Consider the following 13047-nt stretch of genomic DNA (forward strand, 5'->3'; position numbering starts at 1 on the left):
GACCCCCCGACCCCGAAACAGCACCCCGACCCCGACATGGCACCCCAACACCGACAGGACACCCCGACCACCGACACCTCCCGAAAAGGTGTTCTTTGGCCTTCCAGAGGCCGAGGGGTCATATATTTGTGAATTATTAGTTAGGTCATATATTTTTCGATTTTGTTATGAAAAACATCATATATAATTGTGTTGATCGTGTAGTTTTAAATGTGCAGTTGTTTCATCGCTGCGAGGTTTGGTGTTCGATGACCTCGTCGTGCGTTTGACGAGCTCTGCCCCTTCGTTCGTGGGTGAGCACAAATGACAAGTCCTCCTCCCCCATTAATTATTTGATCTATTCCGATGAAACTTGATAGCTAGCTATATATGTGTCTTGAATCATCAGTATGCGTAACCAATATGTGTCTCCCGTTCGAAAGCGTCATAGTTATAAATATGCATGCATTTGCATATTTATAACCTTGATTCTTTCGAATTGTCCAACGCTATCCATGGACAGCCCGAGTATGTGTAGATTGGGTTCGTTTTCCCATATGCTTTGCTCCGGATCCGACGCATATATTTCTTCAGTGCCTCCCCTGTTGTTCTCCGGGTACACATCCTCTCTGTTTATTGCAGAGACATGTATCAGGAGAATAGCGGGGAGGTGCTGCCGAAATTTTGCGTCGGATCCGGAGCATAGCATGGGAAAATGAACCCAATCTACACATACACGGGTGGGATTAGGACCTATCATTACCTATTAGAGTGTAGGTTGCATGGACGTAATAAAATTGACAAAGTAGATCAACTGATGAATATATACATGGTGAATTACATATATAATTGTTGTGTGTCCAGTAGCTCTGAAAGTCAAGATGAGTGACCGTGCTTGGATGTATACCGGTCACACTGGTCAGAACAAATGGAGCGCTGAATGGTTCACAAAAACTAAGGGGTTTGTGCAAGCCGCATTTGCAAATGGCCAAAAGAAAACCTGGTGCCCCTGTTTTTGGTGCGGCAATTGGGAAAAGAAGATAGAGGCTGAAATGGGCGAACACATGCAGAAGAGTGGTTTTACGCCCGATTATACGGTGTGGACATTTCATGGTGAGTCTGCCCAACGTGACCGAGCTGAGGTGGATCGTCGTTGCACCGACGAGCATGGTACCGGGATGGAAAACATGGTGCAAGGCTATGATGATGCTCGGGATTCGGACGAGGAGATGGAGGAATCTGCAAAGGCCTTCAATGAAATGTTGGAGTCTTCAAAACGTCCGCTCCACGAGCACACTGAGCTTTGTCAGCTGGATGCCATCTCACAAGTAATGGCTCTGAAGGCTCAGTTCAACTTGGGCAGAGAATGTTATGACGCAATTATGACAGTATTTGGACGCTTTCTACCCAAAGGCCATGTAATGCCTGCAAACCTGTACCAGTCGGACAAAATCCTCCGTGCACTGAAGATGCCCTATGAGAAGATACATGCCTGTGAGAAAGGATGTGCCTTATTTAGGCTTGACTATGCGGACTTGAACTATTGTCCCATTTGCAAGTCTTCCAGGTATATTGTGGTAGACAACGATATGGGTGAGAAGACACAGACCAAAATCCCCGTTAGTGTTCTTCGGTATATGCCAATCGTACCAAGACTTCAACGTCTTTTCATGGTCGAAGAGACGGCCAGACAGATGACATGGCACAAAACAGGCAAAAGAACCGAACTAGATGCAGATGGGAATTTGATGATGGTACTCACATCGGATGGTGTTGCGTGGAAAAAGTTTGATGAATTACATGCTGACAAAGCGGCAGATCCGAGGCATCCTCGAGTCGGCATCAGCACGGATGGGTTCAGTGTGTTTGGTATGACGGCAGCCCAATACAGTTGTTGGCCCGTATTTGTCTTTCCACTCAATCTCCCCCCCCGGACAGATTATGCAAAGAAAGAACATTTTCCTGACGTTGATAATTCCAGGACCCAACTATCCGGGCAAAAATATGAATGGGTACATGCAGCCGCTTAAGGACGAATTGCAAGAAGCCTGGGATAATGGGTTCAAGACATACGACGCCTTTAGCAAACGGAACTTCATAATGCGTGTCTGGTACATGTACTCGACGCATGACTTGCCGGCGTATGCGCTATTCGTTGGCTGGTGTGTGCATGGAAGGTTCCCGTGCCCCACATGCAAGGGAGCTCTTGAGTTTCGTTGGCTTCAGGCCGGTCGCAAGTTTTCTTGCTTCGACATGCATAGATAGTTCCTGGATCCTCGCCATAAGTTCAGGAAAGACAAGAAGAACTTCATCAGGGGTAGAGTTGTCAAAAACTCTGCACCACCTGCATTGACAGGCTAACAGACCCTGGATCAGTTAAACACTCTCGAGCCAGATCCACAACGTCCAGGGTACTTCAAGGGGTATAATACTAAGCATGCGTGGACTCACAAAACATGCTTATGGGATCTGCCTTACTTCAAAGACCTCCTTTGCCCACACAACATCGACGTGATGCACACTGAGAAGAATATCGCCGAGGCACTTTTTGGTACATTGTTCGGCATAGATGGGAAGTCAAAGGATAATACTAAGGCTAGAGTCGATCTGGAGGCGCTATGTGATAGGCCGTTACAAAACATGAAAGAACCGAAAGGAAAGCAGAACTGGACGAAGCCAAAGGCATGGTTCAATCTTGGAAGGCCAGCTATGAGGGAAATTCTCTTGTGGGTGCAACAGCAGTTGATGTTCCCCGATGGGTATGCAGCGAATCTAAAGAGGGGAGAGAATCTTGATAAACTGAAGATATTTGGTCTCAAGAGTCATGATTGGCACATATGGATTGAGCGGGTAATGCCGGTGATGTTGCGTGGCTTCATCCCTGAGGATGAATGGCTATTACTGGCAGAACTCAGCTATTTCTTCCGTGTTCTTTGTGCGAAAGAACTATTGCCTGGCGTGCTAGAAGAAATGGAAGAGTTGGCGCCGGAGTTGATCTGCAAGTTAGAGAAGATCTTTCCACCGGGCTTCTTTAATCCAATGCAGCATTTGATTTTGCATCTCCCGACCGAGGCAAGATTGGGGGGGCCCGTGCAAAATCGATGGTGCTACCCAACTGAGAGGATGCAGAAGACGCTTCGAGAAAAATGTAAAAATAAACGTAGAATTGAAGCATCGATGGCTGAGGCATTCATCACAGAGGAGGCGGCAAACTTCGTAACAGCACACTACGAAGCCAAAAATCGTCATTTGCATAATCCGAAGCCTCGGTACAATGCTGACGAGCCTAAAAAGGGTGGATCCAACCTCAGCCTATTCAAAGGGAATCTCGCACCAGCTAGTGTTTCACATCCAGTATCTTTGGATAACGAAGAATGGCGGACCATTTCGTTGTATATCTTCAACAACCTGATAGAAGTGCGGCCGTACATCGAGTAAGTTCTCGGTACATTGTTTCGCAACTTCTATTTCCTTTGAACTACTCTTATTCCTGGATATGTCATACAGTCGATACGTCGCCATATTCTCGTATGGAGCGGAGATCCAAAAGGATTCCGTCGAAGAGTATGAGCTTCTCGCAAAGCAAGGAGGTGGCTATCCCGGTTTCATCTCTTGGTTCAAACAAACGGTAATTTTTACTAGACAATTTCATTTCATTCGCTAATTTGTGCATAATGCAACAATCCTTTCATATTAAACTTGTAGGCTAATTCAGAGTCTATGGACGCCGAATTGAGACAAGTCGCTAATGGTTTTGACTATAAGGTCCGTTCATTTGACAAGTACGACATCAACGGGTATCGCTTTCATACCTATGGCAAAGAGCTATCTATGGCCGACCGAAAGTCAACAAATTGTTGTGTATCTGCTATCGGCGAAGGAGGTACCGAGTATTATGGGAGAGTTGAAGCAATTTATGAACTTTTGTTCTATGGTGAAAACCCACCGAATGTCGTAGTCTTCAAATGTTATTGGTTTCAGCCGAAGGAGACTAGAAGGACTCATGAACATGTAGGGCTAGTTGAAATCAACCAAAGCACTCATTTAGATGTTCCTGATGTCTATATTATGGCTCAACAGGCGACCCAAGTATTCTATCTACCGTGGACCTGCCAAACAAATCCAAATCTGAAAGGTTGGGATGTCGTTTATGAAGTGCCGCCACGTGCTAGACTTTCTCCCCCAAAGGAAGAGGATTATGAACCTCACATTAACCCAGACACATATGAAGGAGAATTCTTCCAAGAGACACGTCTTTCCAAAAAGTGTTTCAAGAACCGCTATACTTCACCCCAAAACATTGAAGTAGACAGCGACAATGAATCCGACATCACCCCAGAGGAGGAACAAGAAGAGCCGGAACAAGAAGAGGTTACTGCTGCGGATGACCTGTCAATGCTTGACCGATTACGTCAAGGTGGCCTTGCACATGTTGATGCCAATGAACCCTATGAGCCCGTCATTGATTATAGTGATGATGATGATTATGCATTTATTGATGATACTGATCGAGATTATTAGTAGTGTCAGGTATTACATTTTTTTATGTTGTACTTGATGATGATACACTTAAGTGATACACATATTATTATTCATGTCGGTCTTTTTTTATGTTGTACTAATTTCGTTTACTGTTTGTCATGGCAGGTGTTGAAAGATGGTGGGCGCTGGTCGGGAGCGTGGTCTGAGGTCTTCCATTCCAGATGCACCTCTCCGCCGAGCGTTGCTGGACAGTATGGCCACACCGTCGGGCCCTTCTTCGTCGACCGCGGTGCCCAGCAGGGGACGAGGTAGGAAGAGAGGAGGTGGGGCACGTGGTCGTGGGAGAGGAGGTAGGGTGACTGCTACGGCACCTTCCTCGCCGCCACCCCGAGCTGTTTCACCCGAGCACGTGACTGCTAGGGTGGACTCGTCCGAGGAGGAGGCTACACGGACTCCGGTCCACGAGCCTCCGGTCCACGGGTCTTGGGCCCACGAGCTTCGGGTCGACTGGCCTTCGGCCCACGATAGTTCGGCCCACGTGACCCCGGAGGAGCACACGTCCCGATGGGGTACCTGGCCGGATCAGCCCGAGGAGCCGAGTGGCCATGCTGATGATGGCGGGGAGCCGACTGATCTTGAGGAGGAGGGGGGCACCGTCTACCAGCATGGTGCTACACGGCTCCCGTCCGTGCCGGTGACCCGCGAGTAGAGGTGGTTGATTTTCCCTGATGGCGAGAGGTACGTAAGTGCATTTAATATTTTTGTACCTTGTGCATTCACGTTTTTTCAAATAACTAATGCGTTGGCCTTGTCATGCTGCAGGGGTTGGGACCACCATCATAGTGTCCGCCGGCCCAACTCCGTCCTTGGAGTTCTTTGCCGGCAAAACTTCCCGGGGTTTGTCACGTTGCCTGGTGAGGGTCGGCTTCCAGAGCTTGGATTGAGCTGGGAGCACTACGTGGCTGCCCCGGCCCCGCCGGATGAGATTATCGACGGTGTCGTGTGCTACACGAGGGCAGACATGGTGATCAGAAAGTTCTGGGTAATTTCTCCTTTACACATTTAAAAATCTTCAACTAGCTAGTTATTAATTGTACTAATCAATATTGTCTCATTTGATTGCAGACATTCTACAGGTGTGAGGAGGGATACGAGGAGGACGCGGCACATGTTATCGAGAACGTCTGCAAGCGCCTACTCCAGAACTTACGGCACGAGGCTCGGGTGCAGGCTGTTCGAGACTACTACGCCTTGCGTGGTATCAAGAAGACCAAGCCGGCGTGCCGCGATAAGTTCCTGAGTAAGGAGCAGTACATGAAGGTAATTCTTAAGGCCTTCTCTACTTAAGTTCCTTCATTTAGTAATTCTTAGCCGTAGCGCTCAAGTTTCTATTTGCTAACTTAGGCGCCTCCGAGATGGTGTGCGGATCGGATGGATTGTTGGGAGGTGTTGGTCGATGAGTGGTGCTCAAAACAATGGCTAGCCCTCCACAACGAGGCCAAGGACAAACGTGCCCAAATGGAAGGTGTGCCACACCATCAAGGCAGCTCCAACATATATCAGTTCGGGCACAACTGGGTATGTGGTTTGCTTCATGATTCATGCAATTCATTCATCATGCTAGCTTGAGCCCTTTAATTACTAATTTTCATTGTTTCTCTCTTTCAGGCACGCTACAATAAGGTGGATAAGGTGCCAGAGGTGTACGACCTGTATGCCATGGCCCACACTGCCTCTTTCAAGAAAGTCAAGGCTTTCTCTGAGTCTGACCTCGATGATGCAAACAACTTCACCAACATCTCCTCCCACAACAAGCTCGTGAGATATAGAGATGAGGGGAAGGCGAGGAAAGGGGAGGACTTTAACCCGAGCCAGGGTCCCATTGATCCAGAGCTGTTGATGATATCTGGTGGCGGGAGGTCCCATGGCTCCATAGCCATTGGAGATGGACTTATCCGTTGTCCTAGCACTCCCCCGGAGATCAAGGCGCGCCAGTCGAGCTCCGCTCCTGAGATAAGGCCTCGTGAACGGCCAGTGCAACTCGCCATCAAGGTTAGTGATACGTACTCAGTTATCTTTCTCCATTACATTGTGTGCGCTTCCATCAATGATTACAAATGGTCATGTGAGTGGTGTTGCAGGCTGCTATACAGAGTGAGAGAGATAGAACGGAGAAACTTCTGGCGGAGGCGGCGGAGAGGCAGCGGGAGTTGGAGGAGAGGACGACAAAGATGATGGAGGAGGAGAGGGCACGGAATGACATGCAGGCAAGGGCCATGTACGAGCTCCTTGTGGTAAGTTTCTTCTGCAGATTAGCCAAAACATTCATGTAGTGTTTGTCTCATTACTAACTAGTATGACTGAGTCGTCAAAACCAAATGTGCAGTCTGTGTGCGAGAAGACAGTTCAGACCGCTCCGCCGATGCCAGTGATTGCTCCTGGGACCACGGTGAGTTTTATTTGTATGGACATTACTTGCTAGTCTTAACATTTGAGTGTCATCATGCTAACAAGACATTGGAAATGATCTTTGGTGCAGCATAACTCCAGACAAGCATCGCACGATCCTTCTCCAGCTACCGACACGAGCCACCCCGCTCCTACACCTCCTGGATCTTGGTAAGTTTATCTAGTGTTTTGCTTAACACATGTATAAAGACCTAGACTTAGCTTTATTTCCTCCAATGCTTACCATAATGACCTAGACTTAGCTTCTTCTCCTCCAAAATGACTTAATAAGCTTACTGACCTCCAAAACCATCCATTTTACCTAAGTTAGCTCTAAAACGATCTGTACTTAGCTTACTTATGTCAAAAATTGCATAATTAGCTTAGTTAGCTCATAGACGATCCATTTTACCTAAGTTAGCTCTAAAATGACCCATTTTACCTTGGTTAGCTTATAAATGATCCAGTTCATCCAAGTTAGCTAAAAAATGACCCACTTTACCTAGATTAGCTCCTAAATGATCCATTTTACCTATGTTAGCTTTAAAATGACCCATTTCACCTAGGTTAACTCCAAAATGACCCATCTTACCTAGGTTATCTCATAAACGATCCATTTCAACTAATTTAGCTCATAAACGATCCATTTCACCAAGTTAGCTAAAAAACGATCCATTTCACCTAAATTAGCTCTTAAATGATCCATTTCACCTAAGTTAGCTCAAAAAGATCCATTTCAACTAAATTAGCTCATAAATGATCCATTTCACCTAAGTTAGCTCAAAAACGATCCATTTCAACTAAGTTAGCTCATAAATGATCCATTTCACCTAAGTTAGCTAAAAAACGATCCATTTCACCTTAGTTACCTCAAAAACGATCCATTTCAACTAAGTTAGCTCATAAATGATCCATTTGACCTAAGTTAGCTAAAAAACGATCCATTTCACCTTAGTTACCTCAAAAACGATTCATTTCAACTAAGTTAGCTCATAAATGATCCATTTCACCTAAGTTAGCTAAAAAATGATCCATTTCACCTTAGTTACCTCAAAAACGATCCATTTGACCTTAGTTAGCTCATAAACGACCCATTTCAACTAAGTTAGCTCATAAATGATCCATTTCACCTTAGCTAGCTCATAAACGACCCATTTCAACTTAGTTAGCTCATATATGATCCATTTCACGTAAGTTAGCTCATAAATGACATACTCTTCTTGTTCTAGTCTTCTTCTTGTTCTACTCTTCTTGTTCTAGTCTTCTTCTTGTTCTACTCTTCTTCTTGTTCTACTCTTCTTGTTCTAACTTTCTTATTTTTCATTTTGCAGATTTCATTCACTTGACGAAAGCTTGCATAGATGGAGTGCTCCTTATCCCTTTCTCTGTTTCTTTTGTATCATTGAACTATGCATGTATCGTTGGATGAAACTATTGTAATATATATGGTTGGATGCCTCTATGTTGAACTTGTTATGTATGATGGAACTATGCATGTAATATATATGGTTGGATGATGAAGTTATGTGTTGGATATCTTATATGTTTGCTCTGTAATGGCCTTTTGAAATATATCTATATATGTCATACATATTTGTGATGAAAATTGTTGGATTTAATAAAAAACAGATAAAAGAGCCAATATGCAGGCTCTTTGCCGTCTGCCACCGACGACAACAGGCTCTTTGCCGTCTGCCGCGGACGGCAAAGAAGACACGTGGCATCCAGCTGTGCTTCCTGGGAGCTGACCCATTTGGTCAGTTTGCCTACAGTGGCAGACGGCAAAGACTTTGCCATCAGTGGCAGACGGCAAAGAACCTGCCATGTAGTGACGTGTAGATGACATCATACGGCGGACGACAAAGACACTAGAAATTTTGCCGTCAGCGGCGGACGGCAAAGAACGTACCGTTAGCCACTTAACGGACTGACAGCGCAATTATTTCCGTCCGCCGCAGACGACAAAGGGCCTTTGCCGTCAGCCGCCAGGAAGCAGACGGCAAAGTAGCTGTTTACCGTAGCCTACTTTGCCGGAGCCTTTTGCCGTCCGCGGCTGACGGCAAAGGCCTTTGCCGTCCGCCGTGGCAGACGACAAAGTAGCTGATTCCTGTAGTGATGGCCTCGGAACACGGAGACCGAAAGGTCGAGCGTGAATCATATAGTAGATATGATCAACATAGTGATGTTCACCAATGAAACTACTCCATCTCACGTGATGATCGGACATGGTTTAGTTGATTTGGATCACGTAATCACTTAGAGGATTAGAGGGATGTCTATCTAAGTGGGAGTTCTTTAAGTAATATGATTAATTGAACCTAAATTTATCATGAAACTTAGTACCTGATAGTATCTTGCTTGTTTATGTTTGATTGTAGATAGATGGCCCGTGCTGTTGTTCCATTGAATTTTAATGCGTTCCTTGAGAAAGCAAAGTTGAAAGATGATGGTAGCAATTACACGGACTGGGTCCGTAACTTGACGATTATCCTCATTGCTGCATAGAAGAATTACGTCCTGGAAGCACCGCTGGGTGCGAGGCCTGCTGCTGGAGCAACACCAGATGTTATGAATGTCTGGCAGAGCAAAGCTGATGACTACTCAATAGTTCAGTGTGCCATGCTTTACGGCTTAGAATCGGGATTTAAACGACGTTTTGAACGTCATGGAGCATATGAGATGTTCCAGGAGTTGAAGTTAACATTTCAAGCAAATGCCTGGATTGAGAGATATGAAGTCTCCAATAAGTTCTATAGCTGCAAGATGGAGGAGAACAGTTCTGTCAGTGAGCATATACTCAAAATGTCTAGGTATAATAATCACTTGATTCAATTGGGAGTTAATCTTCCAGATGATGGCATCATTGACAGAATTCTCCAATCACTACCACCAAGCTACAAGAGCTTCGTGATGAACTATAATATGCAAGGGATGAATAAGACTATTCCCGAGCTCTTCGCAATGCTGAAAGCTGCAGAGGTAGAAATCAAGAAGGAGCATCAAGTGTTGATGGTCAACAAGACCACTAGTTTCAAGAAAAAGGGCAAAGGGAAGAAGAAGGGGAACTTCGAAAAGAACAGCAAGCAAGTTGCTATTCAAGAGAAGAAACCCAAACCAGGACCTAAGCCTAAAACTGAGTGCTTCTACTGCAAGCAGACTGGTCACTGGAAGCGGAACTGCCCCAAGTATTTGGCGGATAAGAAGGATGGCAAGGTGAACAAAGGTATATGTGATATACATGTTATTGATGTGTACCTTACTAATGCTCGCAATAGCACCTGGGTATTTGATACTGGTTCTGTTGCTAATATTTGCAACTCGAAACAGGGACTACGGATTAAGCGAAGATTGACTAAGGATGAGGTGACGATGCGCGTGGGAAATGGTTCCAAAGTCGATGTGATCGCAGTCGGCACGCTACCTCTACATCTACCTTCGGGATTAGTATTAGACCTAAATAATTGTTATTTCGTGCCAGCGTTAAGCATGAACATTATATCTGGATCTTGTTTGATGCGAGACGGTTATTCATTTAAATCAGAGAATAATGGTTGTTCTATTTACATGAGTAATATCTTTTATGGTCATGCACCCTTAAAGAGTGGTCTATTTAGAAACATTATAACCGAACACTTTTCTAGCCATCCCAGGCTATCTGCGTTTGAGACCGTTAGATCATCACTTGTACGCATTTTTGGCCGTCCGACTGGCTTTTAATCCCGCGTGGGCTGCTGTCCGTACTGGGACGCTACTCCAGTGACAATTTTGGGCCACTGATGTTATTTTGGGCCTACTTGGCCAACTTCCCATGCTCTACACGACCCTTATCCGCAGCGAGAGGAAAATAACAGGCCGCGAGTTTGCCTAAAAAAAGAGGAAAAGAACAAGCCTCTACACGACCCTTATTACGCTCGCTCGGCCGCAACCCTGGCATGGTGATGTACGGTGGACATGAATGAAGACCCGCATAGTAACCGCGAGCCAAGCTTGGCGATGCGATCACGCGGCCTTGCCTGTCATGCAGACGCAGTGAACCATGCGACCAAGCAGGTTCTAGCCTCCTACGCAGGTAGATGCAATCAGGCGAAGCGGTGGTGGACTGTTCGTGAGCCATACGAGTGAAACGGATTTGCCGGGATTGAAGGAGGCAATCAATTGTCAGTTCAATGGAGAATTCATTGCGGGTGATGTGCGCCACTCGCCGACGGCAATTAATGGAGGTGTGTATATATACTTCGTCTCCCGACGCTCCCCCTTTCCTGTATGATTTGATTGTGTCGCCGGTCTATTCCCTGGTCAAGTTCGATGGTGGTGCATCAATTAGTGGCCTGATTCCCTATGTTCTCCTTACTTCGTATAAGCCTATTTATATTCTTTGGTTCATTATATGTAATTTCTCTACTTAGATTTTGAATTCCTGATTCCTCATGCCTTTCCTGGTCCTGACGCTCGACGACTTTCCTGGCCTCCATTGGCTTTGCAGCTTGGATTCACTCCAAGGCTGCAAGCTGGCATCATCTGCTCCAACATTGTTGTCTGCTGCCGGCACACTCCTTTTTGCCTACGATATCCTTCTCTATGTGCAACGGACGGTGGTTCTGGTTGCATCCTCAAACAAGGTCAGTCCGTTGTTGCTTGATTTACTTCTGGATTGATTTAAAACTGGGATAATAGGTTTCTTGATTTGTCCCACGACAACCTTTTTTCTGTCAGGTGAGAATCTCACATCACTTCTGAATTTCTGATCAATGATTGAGACTAAGCTTAATTATGTTCGATCTAAAAAGATAGGAAGATTCTTACTTTTCATAATTTTTTGGCAGTGTGATGAACAAGGCATTATAATTTTTCCTACTCTACTTGGCATATACATCAACTTCTCCTTGATTCACCATTTTCTTGATGTGGAGTATAATATCATGCACGAGGCTATATCTTGCCGTACTAATTCCAGTCGAGATTTGATTATATTACTGCAGGGTGTTGGATTCAATGGCTCAAAAGTCCTTACTGTTTTCTTCGGTTCCTCTATTTGCCAATAGCCTGTCAGCCATGAGACCAACTGTGGGTGGTTTACGTCCGTGGAAAAAATTATAGGGCTCTAGAAGAATTGTTTCAGGGTGTTATGTGAGCAGAAGGAAACTCGGCGACCTTCTTGATGGTAATTGTGAACAAACCTTATAAGGTATATTTCCTTCTTAATTATTTATCCTGACTTTATATATACACAAAAAGTGTAATATCTTGTTGCTTTTTTTTGCAGGAAGATATCTTGTTGCATAACTTGCATAAGTTTGGGACAATCTGAAACTTGAGGTGCCTTTTCTACTTTCCTATCTATAGCAGAACAAATAGCTGAAACTATAAGCAAAAAAGGATTCTCACAACAGAAATCATTAACTATGTAGTGACAGAATTATATTTTTCTTCCAAATTTATCAAATTACTTTCCTCTCTACCCTAGTGTTTTTTTTCTATAGGCTTTCCAACTAATGGTTGATTAGGGGTAAGGAATCCCACTACCAATAATTATATGTTTGGTCCATATCTTTTACCTCGTGTAAGGTTGAAAATCTGCAGGTAGCATTGGTTGATGAAACAGACTTGCACTCACCAACTGTCTTATCAAATGTCGTGCCATATACTCAAAATTTGTGTCATGTGAATTATCTGAATATGGAGTAAAGTTATCTGAATATATATGGAGTGAAGTATTTGTGGTGAGTTACTATGAATATACATGGTGTGAAGACTAAGAATCATCCTAAAATTTTGCGTTCATAATTTAGGAATACCCCCTAAACTGGTATATTGTTTGGATTGTTGATTCTTCAAGAGGTGTTAATATGTGCTATTAAGAAAATATATTATAGCTCTGTAAATGCTTAAATACAAGAAAAATTAGTAGGGAAATACTATAATGGTGTGCTTTTTTACAAATGGTAAGTTGGAGCATGTTGCGAGGCCGTATGCACCTGGAGTTAAAGGCTAACAAGGTGGCGGGTAGGATGCATAACAAAAATCGAACATTTATCCATGGACAGTCCTAACTAAATACCCACAAGGCTCGAACCGACTTTGCACTATTTCGCTCAGTATCAACTAATTTTATATGTTTAATTACTGAGATATTTAATC

Source organism: Triticum dicoccoides, chromosome 5A (genome assembly GCF_002162155.2).
Source record: "Triticum dicoccoides isolate Atlit2015 ecotype Zavitan chromosome 5A, WEW_v2.0, whole genome shotgun sequence".
In the NCBI taxonomy this organism is placed as follows: domain Eukaryota; kingdom Viridiplantae; phylum Streptophyta; class Magnoliopsida; order Poales; family Poaceae; genus Triticum; species Triticum dicoccoides.